Genomic DNA, 6,735 nt, shown 5'->3' with positions numbered 1-6,735 from the left:
TAATTTTAATAAAAATTAAAATAAAATAATATTTAATTAATAATTTAATTAAATTTTTTTTATTTATATAAATATTAGTTTTTAAAATTAAGTAATTATTGTTAATTTATATTAATGATTAATTTTTTAAAAAAAATTTAAGTTAATTTAATATGATTATTTAAATATTTTTTATAAGTATTCTATATTGAGGTATATTGTTTTGATTAATTTGTTTGTATTTTCTTATATTTCTTTATTTGTTCATGATTTAATAATTATTTGATTTTTGTTAGAAATTATTAATTTTATATTTATTTATATATTAAATATGTTTATAGATAGTAAAAAAATAGTTTTTTTTTATTTTATTATTCAGATTATATCTTCATTTTTATTAATCTTTCCCATTATTATTAATAGAATTTTTATGTTTAATAACTATCTTTATGTTATATTAATATTAACCTTGGGAATTAAATTAAGAATTCCCCCTTTTCATTTTTGGTTACCACTAATTTCTAAATTTATGCCATGGGATATATTAATTCTTTTGGTTACTGTTCAGAAAATTGTTCCATTTTATATGGTGTCTTTGATTAAAATTAATAATTTTTTTATTTTGTATGTAGTATTAATTTTGTCTTCTATTATTCCTCCTTTTACGTATATCGTTAGGGTTGACTAATTTTAAAGTTATTGTGGCTTATTCTTCCATTAATCAATCGAGTTGAATGTTAATATTAGTTTATATAAAGACTATTATTTGGTTTAAATGTATTATTTTGTATACTTTTTCTCTTTCTTTATCTGTTTATGTATTTTTTTTTTTTAAGATATTTAAGGGTTTTTCTGTTGTTAGTAATATTAGGTTAAATTTATTGTTTTTGTTTATTATATTTAATGTAGCTGGGTTACCTCCATTTACTATGTTTTATTTAAAGTGATATTCTATTTTTTTGTTTATAAAGTTAAATAATTTAATTTTTATTTTGATTTTAATAATATTTGGGTGGTTATTTATATTGTATATTTATGTTAATATATTATCTAGTTCTTTTTATTTTTATAGAATAGAATCAAAATTAATTAAATTTGGGGATTTAAAAATTGGTTATTTGTTTTTTTTATATGTATGTTCCATTATTGTTATTTTCTTCTGTTCTTGTTATAATATAATTTAGGATATTAATAAGATTTTAAGTTATTTATTAAACTTTAAACCTTCAAAGTTTAAAAAATAATATGTTTATGTTTATAAATATTATTATTAATATATATTATTTAATATGATTAAAATTTTTAAATTTGCAGTTTAATATTTTTTTTAAATTATAATATATATGGTTAATTTAGTACTATTATGTTAATTAATTACTAATGTTAGAAAGTTAAATTTAATTTTCTTAAATAAATTTACAATTTATTACTTAAATCAGACATAACATTATTTTGAAGTTTAAAATTTAAAATATTTGTTATAATTATGAATAAATGATTATTTTCTACAAATCATAAAAATATTGGTATTTTGTATTTTGTTTTAGCTATCTGATCAGGTATAGTTGGGGCCTCAATAAGTATGATTATTCGTTTAGAGTTAGGGACTTGTGGAAGGTTAATTAATAATGATCAGGTTTATAATTCTTTGATTACTAATCATGCTTTTATTATAATTTTTTTTATAGCCATTTATGATTGGGGGTTTTGGAAATTTTTTGGTTCCGTTGATATTAGGTTCTCCTGATATGGCTTTTCCTCGTTTGAATAACATGAGATTTTGATTGTTGCCTCCATCTTTAATGCTCCTTATTCTAAGAAATTTTATGTACATGAGAACTAGTACGGGATGAACTGTTTATCCCCCGTTGGCCTCTAATGTTTTTCACAGTGGTCCTTCAATTGATTTGTCTATTTTTTCTCTTCATATTGCAGGGCTTTCTTCTATTTTGGGTGCTATTAATTTTATTACTACTATTGTTAATATGTATCAGAAATCTTTGTCTATAGATAAGATTCCTCTTTTGGTTTGATCAATTTTAATTACTGCTGTTTTGCTTCTTTTGTCTCTTCCTGTTTTAGCTGGGGCTATTACTATATCATTAACTGATCGTAATTTGAATACTTCTTTTTTTGATCCATCTGGTGGTGGGGATCCTGTTTTATATCAACATTTGTTTTGGTTTTTTGGGCATCCTGAAGTTTATATTTTAATTTTACCTGGGTTTGGTTTAATTTCACATATTATTATGAGTGAAAGGGGAAAGAAAGAAACTTTTGGGTCTTTGGGGATAATTTATGCTATGATTACTATTGGGTTTTTGGGATTTATTGTATGGGCTCATATGTTTACTATTGGTCTTGATGTTGATACCCGGGCTTATTTTACTTCGGCAACAATGATTATTGCCATTCCTACTGGAATTAAGATTTTTAGTTGAATTTCAACAATTCATGGAATGAAGATTAGGTATAATCCCACTCTTTGGTGAGCAGTGGGATTTATTTTTTTATTTTCTATAGGAGGGTTTACTGGAATTATGCTGTCTAATTCTTCTATTGATATTATTTTGCATGATACTTATTATGTAGTGACTCATTTTCATTATGTGCTTTCAATGGGTGCTGTGTTTTCTATTATTGCAGGATTTAGTCATTGATATCCATTAGTTTCTGGGTTTACTTTAAATAGATTTTATTTGAATGTTCAGTTTGTTTCTATATTTATTGGAATTAATCTTACTTTTTTTCCTCAACATTTTCTTGGGCTTAGGGGTATGCCCCGGCGGTATTCTGATTATCCTAATTCTTATTTAGTTTGGAATATTGTTTCCTCAATTGGGTCATTAGTTTCAGTTTTAAGGCTATCTGTTTTGATTTTTATTATTTGGGAGTCTTTATCAAGGAAGCGAAAGATTGTTAATATATTTTTTCTTAAGTTCATCGTTAGAGTGATTTAATTCCATGCCTCCTTTAGGTCATAGGTATAATGAAGTTCCTTCTATTTAGAATTTAATGAATTTTAATATGGCAGATTAGTGCATTGGATTTAAGCTCCATTTAAAAAGATTTATACTTGTCTTTTATTAAAAATTAATACATGGTTATTGTCTCTTCAAGACTCAAATTCTCCTGTTTATGATATAATAATTTTTTTTCATGATACTACAATGGTTGTGTTGATTTTTATTACTGTGTTAATTTTTTTTATTATGTTAAGATTTGTTTATAATAAGTTGGTTAATCGGTATCTTTTGGAGAACCAAACAATCGAGATTGTTTGGACTGTAGTTCCTATGTCTATTTTAATTTTTATTTCTATTTTAATTTTATATATTGCTGATGAGGTTATAAATAGTAATTTAACAGTTAAGGCGATTGGGCATCAATGGTATTGAAGTTATGAGTATTCAGATTTTTTAAATATTGAGTTTGATTCTTTTATGATTTCTACTGATCAACTTGAATTGGGTGGTTTTCGGCTTTTGGATGTGGATAACCGGTGTATTTTGCCGTTTAATTATCCTGTGCGTATTTTGACTATGTTACATCCCTAAAATTTAAACACTTATATATAAGAAAAGCACACGTATTCTAGAAATTTAGCACCTAATTATTAATAATAATTTCATCTCATGTATATCTCTTCAGGTATTACACCACTATAATATTATAATCATACACTTATAGAATAGTCACCTTACCGCCTTTGTAACATATCACCATAAGATTTGTACTAGAATTAATTAATCATATATATATATATATATGCGTTTAACGAATAAGAAAAGCCATGCAACGTACCATAGCAAATAAGATTAATCATACAACATTCTCTTTTATCTAACCAGTCATACTCCTCACACCGTACTTCCTTTCAGATAAACCTTAATAATAAATAATGTTATCTTCACCCAAGCGACAAATCTTTCATAACAGGAAATTGTAATCTAAACCTCACAAATCTTGCAACGACCCTTGCCCTCTGTTTCATATCTTAAATAAACACTACCTTTTGTGCAGAGGAAACGAACCGCTTAAAAGATAAGATAAACTATAAGCGACAAGAAATTATCTATCACCCTAACGATATAGTTATCAAGAAACATCCGTCACTATGCGATAAGATAAATTCCACGAACAGTAATAAACACTATGCGATAAGATAAATTCCACGAATTATAATAAAATGCGATAAGAACAACCCTACAAATTGTAATAGAATATTATGCGATAAACTGTAATAGAATATTGTACGATAAGACACCCGATGGCAGATGAAGCCTACGGCTAACGAGGCAACTACGGTTACGCGACAGTGCGGCGCCGGCGAATTCGACACGGACCCTCGCCATCGATGACACTGGCGACTCACAATCAGTGAACCCATGGCCGTACTGATCCATGACGCACCAACGGACAAAGAACCATGGCGAACTAGTGGGGGAACATCCATCGCCTATATAAACCGCTCCATCCGAGTGGACCCTCAGAGAATGAGAATGAGAATGAGAAGAGTATGATTGAGAGTGATTCAGAGCGAGTGCGTGATAACGACTTAGAGTACGAAAGTCAATTTATTCCGAGTATACCTCGTATACCGAGTCTAAGCTTGACAGTCTACAAAATCATCCTCTCCGCGCGTCCGCCGTGCGTCAAATTCCCGTAAATTCGGAACTTACTATTTTATAATATTTCAAGTTAATTATAAGAAGTCTTGTATACTTAAATTTATAATTATATATTCTTTAATTAAGTTTAAATTCAGTATTCTTATTCGACTACCTATCCTCAATAAAATTATCTTAAATAAATTATAACGCGACGAGTTAAAATATACGATATAAACAATACACCGAGCTGCCGTCGACAACCGGAAAGAAAGAAGGAAGGAAGGAAGGAAGGAAGGAAGCCAGACGATTCTGCACATATCAATTAACAACGAAAGGTAGGAGGAAATTAATATTTATAACATAACACTCTTACTAATTACATGATTGTGCAATCGCATGTGTTAATGCGTGACAAGGTTGAATTACACCTCGTCACCGGAACAGTGCATAATTTCACAATTATTAATTAATAATCACATCGCCAACTGCATCGAACGAGACGCTGAGGTTGAATTACACCTCACCGACTAAAGTCCTTGTAGTTGAGCACCGTCATTCTTATACATGTGTCCGTTACCAAGGCCATTAAGAAATTTGCAATTAATTCGAGCCGCTGCACTTACTGCCTTTCTGGACACTGCCACGTGTTGCATGACCACGTATTTCGTGGCCGACAGGAATACCATTTGCCAAAGGTGTCACGACGATAATTCCTTTTTGCCGTCGCACGCCCACAGTCGCATAACGAAGCATTTCTTACATATCGGAACGCGACTAATAGAATATCATTGCGCCAACTGTAATCTTGTAATACCGACATCCAGATTTATTCACGCGTGTCCTGCATGCTTAAATATTTTAAGGCAATATACGCAGTTTTCGGACCTCATCTTCACGGAATCCGGAGAATCAGTCATAATTCCAATTAACGATATTTTACACATATAATATTCCTAGTTATCCATGTGTCCACCGACTTCTCAATACTTCCAAATTCCTAGTAGCGCAAATAGAACTCTCCCATTCCAACGCTGGGCCGATACCGCGTCTGGTTGCATTGCGACATACTATAATCATAGAGTGAATAACGCCATCGTGTGTTCTGAATGTTACGAAGACAAGTCCGCTTACGATCGCAGTTTTTATGATAAGGTTACTCGGCATTACATCCAGTACGGACCGCTCGCGTGCTTGATCGAATGCGATAACTGCAGCGTCATAACTATAGATTTTCACACCTTCTCGTCTTGCATCTTATACCTCACAGCGCATAGAGATTTCCTCGAGTATCTCTTATCCGGTGACAGACCATACGACGCCCTTGAACCTACAGTTATATGTTTAGCACATACTCGAGTTCGCGAATCAGAATTAGATAATTAACTTATTACATCCCCGTAAGTACCCTCGTCCTCTCTGTTCAAAGTAATTATTTATTTTTTGAAATTGTGGGACCTGTGGACGCAACAACTACGTCAATAGATGTGATTCATGCGTGAACTGTTCCTTCTTTAGGAATTAAGATAGATTCTACCCCCGGGCGCCTAAATCAGGCTCAAATTTGACAAGCGCCCGGGGGTGTACTTTGATCAGTGTTCTGAGATTTGTGGTATTTATCATAGATTTATGCCCATTTCTATTTGAGTCTACTAGTATAATTAATTTTAAAAAGTGGTTAATTAGTTTTTAATTTACTTTATATATATATATGGTTAAATTTATTATTATATTATTGTTTTTTGTATTTAAGTAATTTTAAGTTTATGGTTTTATGGTCATTAAATGACTGATTCAAAAGTATTGATTTTTTAAATCAAATTATAACAGTATAATGGCTATTTTTAATGAAAAGAATTAGTTTTAGTGTAAAACATTAGATTGTCAATTTAAAAATATTAATTTATTAATATTCTTTTATTCCTCACAAATAATACCTTTAGTTTGAATTATGATATTGGTGTTTTTAATTATTTTGTTATTAGTTGTTATGGCTATTGTTTATTTTTTTTATTTTTCTAATTTTGTTGTTTGTAATTTTTCCGTTTAGAAAAAGAAGATTTTATGGTTTTGGCAATGATAGTAAATTTATTTTCTATTTTTGATCCTTCTACTTCTTTTTATACTTCTTTTAATTGATTGGGAA

The 6,735-nt window shown here is 29.5% G+C and overlaps 1 pseudogene; it reads left to right on the top strand.

Moving 5' to 3' along the window:
- Nucleotides 1-2,943: 2,943 nt before the first annotated feature.
- Nucleotides 2,944-6,091, top strand: LOC108729632 (cytochrome c oxidase subunit 2-like; annotated as a pseudogene).
- Nucleotides 6,092-6,735: the final 644 nt, after the last annotated feature.

This window comes from Mycetomoellerius zeteki, unplaced genomic scaffold (genome assembly GCF_001594055.1).
Source record: "Mycetomoellerius zeteki isolate Tzet28-1 unplaced genomic scaffold, Tzet1.0 scaffold781, whole genome shotgun sequence".
NCBI lineage: Eukaryota > Metazoa > Arthropoda > Insecta > Hymenoptera > Formicidae > Mycetomoellerius > Mycetomoellerius zeteki.
This window is presented reverse-complemented; position numbering and strand designations above follow the sequence as displayed.